The 12,220-nt window shown below is 42.7% G+C and overlaps 1 protein-coding gene across 14 annotated transcripts in view; it reads right to left on the bottom strand.

Annotated features, from left to right (window-relative positions):
• The window catches only part of LOC145355267 (nuclear receptor subfamily 2 group C member 1-A-like), a 98,665-nt gene extending 87,141 nt beyond the window's left edge, over positions 1-11,524 (bottom strand). For 8 of the 14 annotated variants that reach the window (XM_080207145.1, XM_080207152.1, XM_080207148.1 and 5 more), the window contains exon 1: positions 11,210-11,519. The gene's annotated coding sequence lies outside the window, so the exon portion shown is untranslated. Of the gene's footprint in view, positions 1-8,449; positions 9,675-11,209 lie in introns of those variants that run through there. The other 6 variants (XM_080207149.1, XM_080207150.1, XM_080207144.1 and 3 more) reach the window with 5 other exon arrangements.
• Positions 11,525-12,220: the final 696 nt, after the last annotated feature.

Here is a 12,220-nt window from a genome sequence, read left to right as displayed (position 1 = left end):
AACTCTTTCGTGATCGGCATCTTCAAGCGCATCGCCTCTGAGGCATTGCACCTCACCCACTACAACAAGCGGCATACCATCTCAGCACTGGAGATCCAGAGCGCAGTCCGCCTCATGCTAATTGGGCAAACTAGCCAAACATGCCGTCTCCGAAGGCATCCAGGCGGTCACCAATTCCACCTAAGTCAACTACACAAAGATTAAAGAGTATATATATAATACATAAAGCAATACGACAAATCATATTCAGTAACTGAATCACTTCATGTTACTTCTAGTCTCCGCATTATGTAACATTGCCTGCCCCCATCTTAAAAGTTACTCTTTAATTTGTTCAATCCCCAGAAAAATCACAATCATTGTCATTTTTAAGTGACCCGTTTCTAAGCACATCAATAGTTGAAACCAATATAATGATCCTGCAATATAATTTGTGCACACTAGAAGCACAAACATTAGAATGTATGCTGTTTAAGCTTAGCTGGAATCACAAAATACAAAATCAGCAAAAGAATGTGTGTTGGCTAGATACACAGGTGTCCAGACATTCCCAAGGGCAATCCAATTTTTCATGACACATGGAAATTCTGCTCTTTGCCTCAGATTAGTTATCAGGAAGTCTCTCTCTCTAAACAAGACAGAGACAACTTGTACATTATTGATCAAGTAAATCTCTGCAAAGCATTTTGCAAAAGCAAAAATGGATGTCAAATAGTAGCAAGAGGGAATTGATCAAAAGCATGGTCACAAAGGTGTCTTTTAAAGGAAGGGAAATTGGGTAACAACATAGGAGCATTTAGGGTGCATTCTAGAGTTTGGTTCCAGAACTAAAGACTGCCACTTCAGAACAGAACAACCATAGAAGAAGTCAAGAGTCAAGGAAGAGAGAACATGCTTGTGCATTGAGGGGTGAGGCCCAGAAGAGATTTTATCTCAAATCAAAATATTCTTCCATTTCAACTCTTAGCTACTTAATAATCTGCAAATTTGTACTAAGAGTTTCCGGCAAGAAAAATTAAACAAAAGTAATATCCAAAAAGGAAACTTTATTTCATCTAGAATTCCAAAACATATGGGAAAACTTGGTGTTGCACTACCTCAGAATTTCTAAGTACATAACAGTCAATGAAATACATTAGTGATATTTGTAAAGTAGGAAACATGGTCCCACAAAGCAATGAGTTTTTACTGATGGTCAAGGGATAAAATTTGGCCAGGACACCAGAAGGAACTCTCTTTGTTCTTCAAATCTTCTTACATTTGACTTCTTGCACCTTTACAAGTTTAAGTCAAGTTGAACAGCCAAGTCACATCATTGTGTTGTTAGGGGTGCTTGGAATTCTCACCGCAAATTTACCACATTCATTCACAATGCGGTGGCCAATCTAATCCAGGTGTCCTGTCACGTGCTGAAAGGAGGTGTGATGTCCTGCACGATCCTTGAGTGCAGATCAGTGTTTGAGGAAACCCAGGGGGTTCAACTGTCGTTAGATCACTCACCAGGTATTTGTTGGTGTCACCCCGGAGGTTGTGCCATTTGTGCTTTTGTCAAAACTTGCAAAACTTAAGGAATTCACAGAGCTCCAGAAAGATCACTGGCTTCTGAAGGTCTTCATGGATTAGCAGTCCTGGGTTGTTTTCAATGTGATCCAACTCTGAGTTTTCGCTTTCTGCTCATGTCAGGAGGAGGGATATTAAACAGGACTGGGAGCCATTGTACAGGTGATGTTTCCACTGATTATCTGCATTGTTGTGTTGAAAGTCGTGCCCAAGCATTCTGGGTGGTTGCTCTCTGCACACATGCAAGGAAGTAGTATTTTACTGAACAGTAAACAAGGCCAAGGCTAGCAGCACAAAGCAGGTTCAGATTGGATCTCCTGCTCAGTTCCAGATAATCACTTGAGTCTTAGTCGTTTCCATGACTTTTTTTGGGTGTTTGTTTTTGGGCCGAATGTCCCAATGACTGGCAAATCGCAACAAGCAGCACATCCCTTCAGCTGTTCACAACAGGCAGAGAGAGTATTGACTGTGCCTGACCAACACATGCTTGCAAAACTCAGAACATAAGGTCTAATGTTTGGTGTGATTCCATAATTGGGTAGCACTTGCTGAACAATCCCATTTATGTCAAGAGTGAGTAGCAACCAATTTAAGATCACACAGGCTCGCATGAAATTATGTATATTCATAAGCGGGGGCCTGCCCTCTGCAGGTGAAAGGAATACGTCCAGACCCATTGCATCTTTTTTGAATAAACAAAGCGGGGGGGGGGGGGGGGGGGGGGGGGGGGGGGGGGCAAGAGTTCCTGGTGCAGTCATATTGGCAACTTTTCAACTAATCAGAGCTGATCTATCAGCCAATCAGCACTCTTTTTGCATGAACTATAACTTGTTAGTCCTTTTGGCATTCCTGTGCCTGTCCTGATGAGTATTAGTCGAAAAGTTTTGACAGATTTTTTAGCAATACACAAGCAATTATTAAAACATTTACACCCTCCACTGGTGTACCATGGCTGCAGTGCATAGCTTCTAAGAAAGTGGTGGGCAACGTGCCACATGTGGCCCACAAGACATTTTGCTGAATGTTGCCATATTCCATTGTTTTCCACTCATGTAGTTTTTTTTCTGACCCCAGTATGAAAAGTGATATGCACATAAAGCAACAAAATGTGAAGGGAGACGCATGTTCATTGCACATAACATTGAAAGTGCTGTGCACTCTCTCTGCGCCCAAAGTGTAAATTTATTTTGTTTTTACCACTTGAAGTTGATTACAGTTCTATTAATATATAAAAGGTTATCTGTAAATAAATTATTAAATATTCGGCATGTATTTAATCTTATTCAAGGGTCATGTTTAGTGAATTAGTCCAAATTCAATCTTAAAACGAAGGAGGGCCACTCACTAGCCCATCACTGTTCTACAAGATGCAATGCAGTAACTTGCCAAGGTCAAAGCTACTATTTAGGCAGCTGCAAACTCTAACTTCGAGAAAAACAAACGTAGTACCACTTCCAAACCACAAAATACATCACTGTTTCCAATGCTGTTGCTGGATCAAAATTCTGGGACAACATTGTTGAATACCTTCATCACATTTACTGCAGCAAGTCAAGGTGATGGCTCACCACCACCTTCTCAAGGGTGGTTAGGGATGGGCGTCAAATACTGGCATTGGCAGTAACATTCATATCATGTGAATGAACAAAAGGAAACAGTTTACTTAAGACAGAAGGCTTATGAATCACTAAATAAGTGGTTAAGAGTGGTTTCACTACCACTGTCCCTGATGTGTTACTCTACTTGTCCAGCAATCAGTACTGAATGAGCAGAAATGTCCACCATCTAAATACTGACAATACTGAAGCTACATACATCTGCTACAAACCCTGTTTTCTAGCCACCAATTCCACTTTCCCTGGCAACTGTCAGAGGCTGAACCAAACTATTTGCAGCAAAGGTGTTCAGTCTGACACTAAGATGTGCTCCTGCTCACATTTGCGCTCCATCACCAAGGCTGCTACTTCCACCTTCATAACACTGCCCAATTCTAGCTCAGCTTCAGCAATGCAGGCCTTTGTGCTCCTCCTGACTGGCAACCCATCTTCCACCTGTTATAAACTCTGTCACTGCTGTCCCATTCACTCATCTCCTCTGTGCTCATTGGCTCCCAGTTAAGGAATATCTCAATTTTAACCTTTTCATACTCATCTCTCCATGGCCTTGTTTTGACTTATTATTGTCACATGTATTAACATAGTGAAAAGTATTGTTCCTTGCGCGCTATTCAGATAAAACATACCATTCATAGAGAAGGAAATGAGGGAGTGCAGAATGTAATCATAGCTAAGGTGTACAGAAAGATCAATTTAATGCAAGGTAAATCCATTCAAAGTCTAACAGCAGCAGGGAAGAAGCTGTTCCTGAGTCGGTTGGTATGTGATCTCAGACTTCTGTATCTTTTTCATGATGGATGGTGGAAAAGAGAATGTTAGGGGTGCGTGGGGGTCCTTGATTATGCTGGCTGCTTTGCCGAAGCAGCAGGAAGTGTAGACAGAGTCAATGGATGGGAAACTGGTTTGCATGATGGATTGGGCTACATTCACGACCTTTTGCAGTTCCTTGTGGTCTTGGGCAGAGCAGGAACCATACTAAGCTGTGATACAACCAGAAAGAATGCTTTCTATGGCGCATCTGTAAAAGTTGGTGAGAGTCGTAGCTGACATGCCAAATTTCCTTACAATTCTGAGAAAGTACAGATGTTGGTTAGCTGTCTTAACTATAGTGTCAGCATGGGGGGACCAGAACAGGTTGTTGGTGATCTGGACACCTAAAAACTTGAAGCTCTCGACCCTTTCTATATCGCTCCCATTGATGTCAGCAGGGATAGGTTCTCTTTTACACTTCCTGAAGTCGTTAACAATCTCCTTCCTTTTGTTGACATTAAGAGAGATTATTGTTGCTGCACCAGTTCACCAGATTCTCTATCTCATTCCTGTACTGTCTTATCATTGTTTGAGATCTGATTCACTACGTGATGTTGTCAGCAAACTTGAAAATTGAATTGATGGGGAATTTGGCCACACAATCATACGTGTATAAGAAATATAATAGAGGGCTGAGAACATAGCTTTGTGGGGCACTGGTGTTGAGGATGATCATGGAGGTGTTGTTGGCTATCCTTACTGATCGTGGTCTGTGAATTAGGAAGTTTAGGATCTAGTTGCAGAAAGAGTTGGGGGATGAATTTTGTGGGAATAATAGTGTTGAAGGCTGTGTTATTGTCAATAAATTGGAATAAACTGTTCCTCCCCTTCTCTGTAATCTCTTCCAGATGTACATCCTCCAAATTCTCTGCACTCCTTCAATTCAGGCCACCTGTGTGCCCTGCATTTTAATAGCTCTACTATGCCCGAAGCTCTGGAATTACTGCCATAAACCCCCTCCTTTCTCCTTCAACATGCTCCTCAAATCCTGTCTGACAAACTTCTGTCTTACTATCATTTTGTGTTTGTCAATTTTAATTGTTATACTCCTGAAAAGCACCTTCGAACATTTAGCTATGTTCAAGGTGCTGTATAAATAGATTGGTCACAAGTAACGTACATCAGAGGTAAGACACTGTATTATCTGTTGTGTGGGATGGGGGAAGGTTGCTAGAATTAGGCTTGTATAACCCAAGATTTAAAGATTTACAAGCAACAAAAAATTTATGCCATGTTTATGTAAAAAAAAGCTTATATTCTATTCTTACTAACTTAAATAATACTGCATAAATAACCTGCTAGTTTCTCAGATGGTTTAACTGGTTGAAAAATCCCCAAGTTTAATTCCTTGATTTCTAGAGTTAGATGCTCGTGGGGGCTAACAATGGTCCAGCCCATGGTCAGCAATAAGAAAACTAACTTTTCTCCATCTTTGTACCTGCATCCCCCTAGTGAAAATGCCACAAATCACTAAAACAACAAACTGTTTATATGTTGGCCTTGGTTACGACTGATTTGTAGAAGATTAGGAAATGTCATTTTGTTTTTAGGAACCCAAGCATAACTATCAACTGAATTACACTTTATGGTTCCATATTGGAGCCTTAAGACGACAAATTGTATTATACTACATACATTAAGCCTTTTCATTGAAGTTTGGCTTCTTTCTATACTTGTAGTTTTAAAAAAGAAACTCAACTAAGATTCAAACAATAATCTGTTCAACATTTAGAGCATCTATATGTCAAAATTAGTTTCCTACACACACCCTCCCACAAATAAAAAGTACACATTTTTTAACCTTTTAAAAGAAAAATGTGGTTTTAACAGTTTGAAACTCTCAACTGTCTTGATTGGGAAGGAATTTTGGTTCAATTTTAATTATGTTTTTATGGAGTTAGGTTCGGCAAATGTCAGAGATTCATACATTATTTAAAAAGCTCAGCTTTGGACCCATGTAAATTACTACACTAGCCAGCCTTAAGCTGCTACGTTTTGCTTGTTAACTTAAGTTTTGAGACAATGGAACATCTTAAAAGAGCAGTTGGTACAATGTTGCTGAAAAGGGTTTTTATTCAAATAACCCACCACAGGCTTAAGCTGAATGACTATCAAGGTGCTAGAAGCATCCACAGTTTTTTTATTCAAGGAGATCACTTCAACTAGTAGCCTGCTTGGTCATTCCTGATCACAGAATTGAGAAGGGCCAGATATTAGCATTTCCCATTCTCTGAAGAGAATCCAAACCAAAGACATTTCACTCTTAGGGGGAGACAGTGAGGAGAGTGCTGACAGATAGTGCCGAGTGGGGAGTGTGCAGCAGGCAGGAAGATGTTCAGAGTTAATGACAGATGAACCCAGCCCAGTTTTCTGGGTAGATACATACTCCTGGTATCACTTGAACCTGAAAAAAAACCACGTGCAATTAAAGCTCACACTTTTCTTGAAAACTACCAGTTGTAACAAAATAAACATATAAATCCTGCAAGGTAATGGTTAATGTCAGTACTGTTACTGACTGCTAATTTGTAAACTGAGTTCATCATATTAAAAGGCAAAGCTGTGTCATTTAAATAGATTCATCTTATTACAACACTGTTTGATCAATGATTTTATGTAAAGCGAACAAAATGTGAAGTACAGTAGCAAAATGGTTAGGTTACAGGCTGAGTAATCCAGAGGTCTCGAAAAGTTATCAGGAATTTGCTCAAACCCCATTCACTTACAATAAATCTGTAATAAACTAAGTTTGCAACAGTGACCATGAAACTACCAGATTGTCATAAAACCGCATCCACCTGGGTATGTCCTTGAGGGAAGGAAATCAGCAGTCACCTTATCTAACCTACACATGACTCCAGCTCTACAGCAATGTGGTTCACTCTTGACTGCCCTTGGAAATGTCTGCACAATCCACTCACTCGGTTGCATTTAAGTACGTCTTAACACTTTCTGACACACAATTGGGGATGGGCAATAAATGCTGGCCTTCCTAGTGATCTCATGAACAAATAACAGTAACTTTGTTGGTTTACAATCAACCTTCTAATATGAGAACACTTCAGCTTTCTTTCTGAAAAGACAGAAAGACAGCATGTCAAGGCACTATGTAGATGTCTGCCATGGTTTATTGGTTGTATTCACATTCTAGGTGTCAGAAGGTCTTGGCTTTGACTCCCAGACCATAGACTTGAGCACATCATCCACTTTGGCTGTCCAGTGCAGTACTGAGGGAGTGCAGTTTTTTGATTAGACCTTAAACCAAGGACAACTGCACCCTCCAGTAACCAGAACATACATCACAGAGCATTATTCAAAGAGCAGGGAAGTTCTCCCAGTGTCTTTGCCAACATTTAGCTCAGAAGCCTAATGTTTACTTCACTGCTGTTTGTGTGAGCTTATTGTGTGCAAGTTGGCTGTTACCACTTCCCACAACAGTGATTACACATCAAAACCATTTTGTAACGCACTAGAGCTGTTCTGGGTTTGTGAAAGGTGCCTGAGGAAATGCAAGTTGAGTTTCTCAGTACATATGACAAATCCCCAGGCCAGTCTATTATATAATCGAATATTATATAATACTCTAAAAAATCCAAAATAACTAGTATATTTATTATTTTTTTAAAAGATGTCCATCATAGGAATTATTTGCTGAAAACTTCCAAAAATCCAGAAAATTCCAACATCCAACTTGCATTCATACAGCATTTTTAATGCACAGATTGTCCTTAAATATTTCAGAAAAATCAGGGTCATAGAGCCAAGTGGCAGAAGGACTAAAAGGGACTTGAGGAAAAGCTATTTTATACTGACGTTGGTGGGTTTTTGGAATTTGCTTCCTGAGTTGGTGGTGGAGGCAGAGACCCTAAATGCCTAAAAAGTACCTGGATCTGCAGCTTAAGTGCTATAAACTGCAGGGCTTTGGGCTGGGAGCAAGAAGGGATTTTCCATGCCAAGAGTTGGCATGGATAAGCTCGGCCAAATAGTCCCCTTTCTACGCTTTATCATTTCTATGATTCTATAGGCAGAAATCGTCAAAACAGGACCCAAAAGCAATGACCAAAATATTGGACAAAGAGGTAAATTCTAAAAAATTCCTCAAAGAGGTGCAGAATCCTTTATAGGACTGAAATCTTAGAAGGCCTAACTGAAAACACAATTATGAATGTTGAGTGAAATGGGGATTCACCAATACAGAGCACTTTAGAGGCAGAGACACAAAAAGGAAGCCATTCAGCCCGCTGGGTCTGCACCAACTCTCTGATAGATCATCCCACTCAGCCACTATCCCCAAAACCACATTTACCCCGCAAACCTACATATTATGGGATACTAAAGCGCAATTTTGCATGGCCAATGTACCTAATGTGCACATCTTTGGAGTGTGGGAGTACCTGGTTCAGACCGACACAGACATGGGGAAAACGTGCAAACTCTACAGCCATCCAAAGCATGAATCAAACCTGGGTCCTGGTGCTGTGAGGCTGCAGTGTTAACCACTGTGCCAACTTGCCATCCCAGAATTGTCTTCAGCACATGTGCAAACTAATTTTCTGAATTTGTCTGATTTCACCCAAGAGTAGAATATAGATGAGAAATAGGATGACAGAGTCAAGGACAGATCCTTTTAGGGACACAGGAATCAAAACTATTGCAGATAACATACTAGCAATGATTGGACAAATAAGAATGGGAACAGGAGAACACAGAAATCCAGCTGGATCAACAGTAAAAGAGTTGAGGAGCCTGATGTGGTCAACCTTATCACATCCTGGTCAAGAAGGAAAAAGGTAGGATAGTTTACCATTGCCAGTCACATAGGAAGACATTTGTACTTTTGATATGAGCTTTCTCAGCATTGTGGCAGGGATAGAAATCTGACTGCTGTGATTTGATTGGATGTGTGGGGATTTGGGAGGTGACCACATATTTAAGGACTTTGGAGAAGAAAGGTTAAAGACTATCAATATAATGGCCACCAATTGCAAACTCCAGCAACTACTATCGCACTCCAAGGATGGATACATCAGCAGTTATATATAAATAATTGAAGCTTTGAGTTACACAAGGTCTCAATGCATTAATACCAACAACTCACCGCAATCTATACTGACACTTCAGCTTAGCACTGACATTCTTAACCTGCTGCATTAGTTGACTAGTATTCTGCTGCTCTAGAGACTTTTGCACCTGGGACTGCACACTAACAGATAAAGAACTCTCTTCCTAATAGTCAAAACATTGGAAGTGTGTATGGCAGAATTTCCATGGCCTAAACATTTAAATGCACACAAGGCAAGTTAAAGTGTTTTGAGGATTCTAGAATTCAATGATATCCAAAGTAGTCCTGAGTGCTCTTTAATCTTAGTTATCACTGGACTGGAACTGCAGCCAAACAGAGCTTTGGGCCATATCGTAATTCCAGAATACTACTTTAAATTTATGACTGAAGAGCAAGTATCATTTAACGCAATAGTACTGTAAACACCCTAACCCACAAGCAGAAAGTCTATGTTCCAATACAATATGCAGTAAATTATTACTGCAGCTCAAGTATGAGATTCAATTACACATTAAATCAGGTATCTAAATCCATGGCCATCATGACACCCCATTTAAAAACAAAGAAAATGCTGGAAAATCTCAGCAAGTCTGGCAACATCTGTAAGGAGAGAAAAGAGCTGACGTTGAGTCCAGATGACAAAGGGTCACCTGGACTCAAAATGTCAGCTCTTTTCTCTCCTTACAGATGCTGCCAGACCTGCTGAGATTTTCCTGTATTTTTTTCTTTTGGTTTTAGATTCCATTATCTGTAGTAATTTGCTTTTATCCATTTAAAAATGAGATAGACAAAATTCCCAGGATACTGCATCCAATTATGTACCAAAACAAAAACAGTCTAACTGATCTGTGCCAGTGTTTACCACGAGCCTCCTCCCACTGACCTCTGCCCCCATATTCCTCATCACCTATGCAAACTTCCTCTTAAAAGTGTGAATTATGTTTCAAGCACTCAAAGTAGGATTTCAAACTGTATCACACTGTGAAGAAATTCCTTCTAAATTCAACATTTAATCTATCAGGGACTAAATTAATGTCCTCCTGTTCTAGATTTACAAGCAATATAGTAAAGTTTCTCGGCATCCACCCTATCGGCCTCTAAGTCTCTTATCCAAAGAGCCCTAACCTGATCGATCTTCCCCTATCAATTACATCCTCTCGATTCCGTTAATTCTGTCTGCATTGCTTCGATATTCTTTTTGTAGAATGAAGACAACTGGAATCACGTAACATAATTCACCTTTACGTGCCAACTATTTGAAAGATTGGCCTTTTCTCGACATTTTTCACAACACATCCTCTACAGCAATAAAACATACCAACAAACACAAGGTCACATCCCACCCATTATCGCACAAAGTTAGAATTTCAAAAGCGTTTCAATCTGTTTTGCGATTCAATATCCAAGGTTACATTTGCTCCCCTTTCAACTCTTGACACGTCCTGGTGATCAACCAGGTTTTATTTGGTGAATTTATGAAACCAACCCCCCCACCCCAAGCATCCATTCCAGGAGGAAGCCGGAGATTCCCGAGATGGACAGAACTGGGTGGGGGGAGGATGCGAACTCGAGGTCGGTGTTCGCACCTACAAGGCCCCGGGAGGGAAGAGGCCGAAGTGGTTGGGGGAGGCTCGGGGTGGGGGGTGGGAAGAGGCCGAGGTGGCGGGGGGAGGCCCAGGCGGGGGAGGGGGGGGGGGGAAAGAGGCCGAGGTGGGTGGGGGAGGCCGATGTAGCGGGGGGGGGAGGCCCGGGGGGGGGGGGGGGGAAGAGGCCGAGTTGGCGGGGGGGAGCAGGCCGGAGGGGGGGGGGGAAAGAGTCCCGACGGCTGCAGGTTGGGAGCCGGAGCTGCGGCTGCTCTGGGTGAAAGGTCAGCGGGAGGGGGTGAACCGCTGTCGTCAGAAAAGGCGGCCGGAGCGGGGCCTGAGGCAAAGAGAGGGAGAGAAGTCGGGACTCTTCTCCGCTCGGGCGGTCTCCTCACCGACAGCGGCCGCTCCGGGCAGAGAGAAGGCCCGAGGCCTGCGGGCCCCGCTCGGGATCCCCGCCTCAATCCCGGGGCCTCGAGCGGGTGGGGTGGCGGCGACAGCAGCAGCAAGACGCCGCCATTTGGGGAGGGTGGGGCGCCGGGCCCAAGCTTGGTTCAAGCGCCGTTCCCGCCTCTTACCTGAAGTCGTTATTTTCAAACGGGCGGAAAGCCCCGAGCCGCCCCCTCCCCCCCGCCGCTTCCCGGCTCCGGCGCGGGTCAGAGTTCGTGACCTCTCCCTCGGTTCGGCTGGCGGCGCATGCGCGCACGGGAATGCGGCGACGACACAAAATGGCGGCGGCTCCTGGACTGGAGCCAAAAACCCAACCCGCCCCGAGGGGAGGGAGTGATTCCTCCTGTCTGTCCGCTTCTCCCCCTCCCGAGGTACTGCGCAGCTGGGTAAGGATCCCTGGCCGGAGTTGTTACTCTAGTCAGCAGCCTCCCGCCACCGGCTCTCGGCGCAGGCTGGGCGTCTCAGGAAACTCTGCCCGTCCCCCATTTTCTGCAGGGCCTCCTCCTCCCCTTCCCCCCCACACACAGACTTGGCTAACATCCAGCTGGAGAATTTATTTCACTATTAAGATTAATCATGAAAATATAAACCCACAAAATTGGACCACTGTAAAGTGAAAATGTTGGCAATTTGAAATATCGTTTATAGGAAATTTCCATTTTCAAATACCAGAAGCCTGAAATATTGAGTGTCTCACCTTTTTTTTCCACCCACCCTCGCCCCTGCTTGGTCTGTGCCAACAAGCAAGATTTCTCACTGCTCTCCTCTCCGCACAAATTCATTTCTCATCCTCAGTAAATTCAACCGTTTGTGCTCTACTGAGTTCAGTGTCTTCCTAGTCTGATCTGCCTTCAATTGCCAACTCATTGAATGTCCCTACTCCTAGCATGTCAATGCAGACCTATCTTCCATCCTATGTAAACCTGAACTTGTACAAAATTCTGCTACTAGTATCCTAACTCATTGATCCTGTGCTCATTGGCTTCTCATCTGACAATGGCCAAATTTGTTTGAAATTCTCTTCTTGATCTTACTCCCTCTGTTACCTCCTACAGTCCTTTAAGATCTCTGCCTTCTACCAGGTTTAGTGCACCTTCCATTTTAATCGTTTCGCCAATGGAAGTTGTTTTACCCACTCT

The sequence above is a fragment of the Carcharhinus amblyrhynchos genome, chromosome 19 (genome assembly GCF_965287045.1).
Source record: "Carcharhinus amblyrhynchos chromosome 19, sCarAmb.v2.hapA, whole genome shotgun sequence".
NCBI lineage: Eukaryota > Metazoa > Chordata > Chondrichthyes > Carcharhiniformes > Carcharhinidae > Carcharhinus > Carcharhinus amblyrhynchos.
This window is presented reverse-complemented; position numbering and strand designations above follow the sequence as displayed.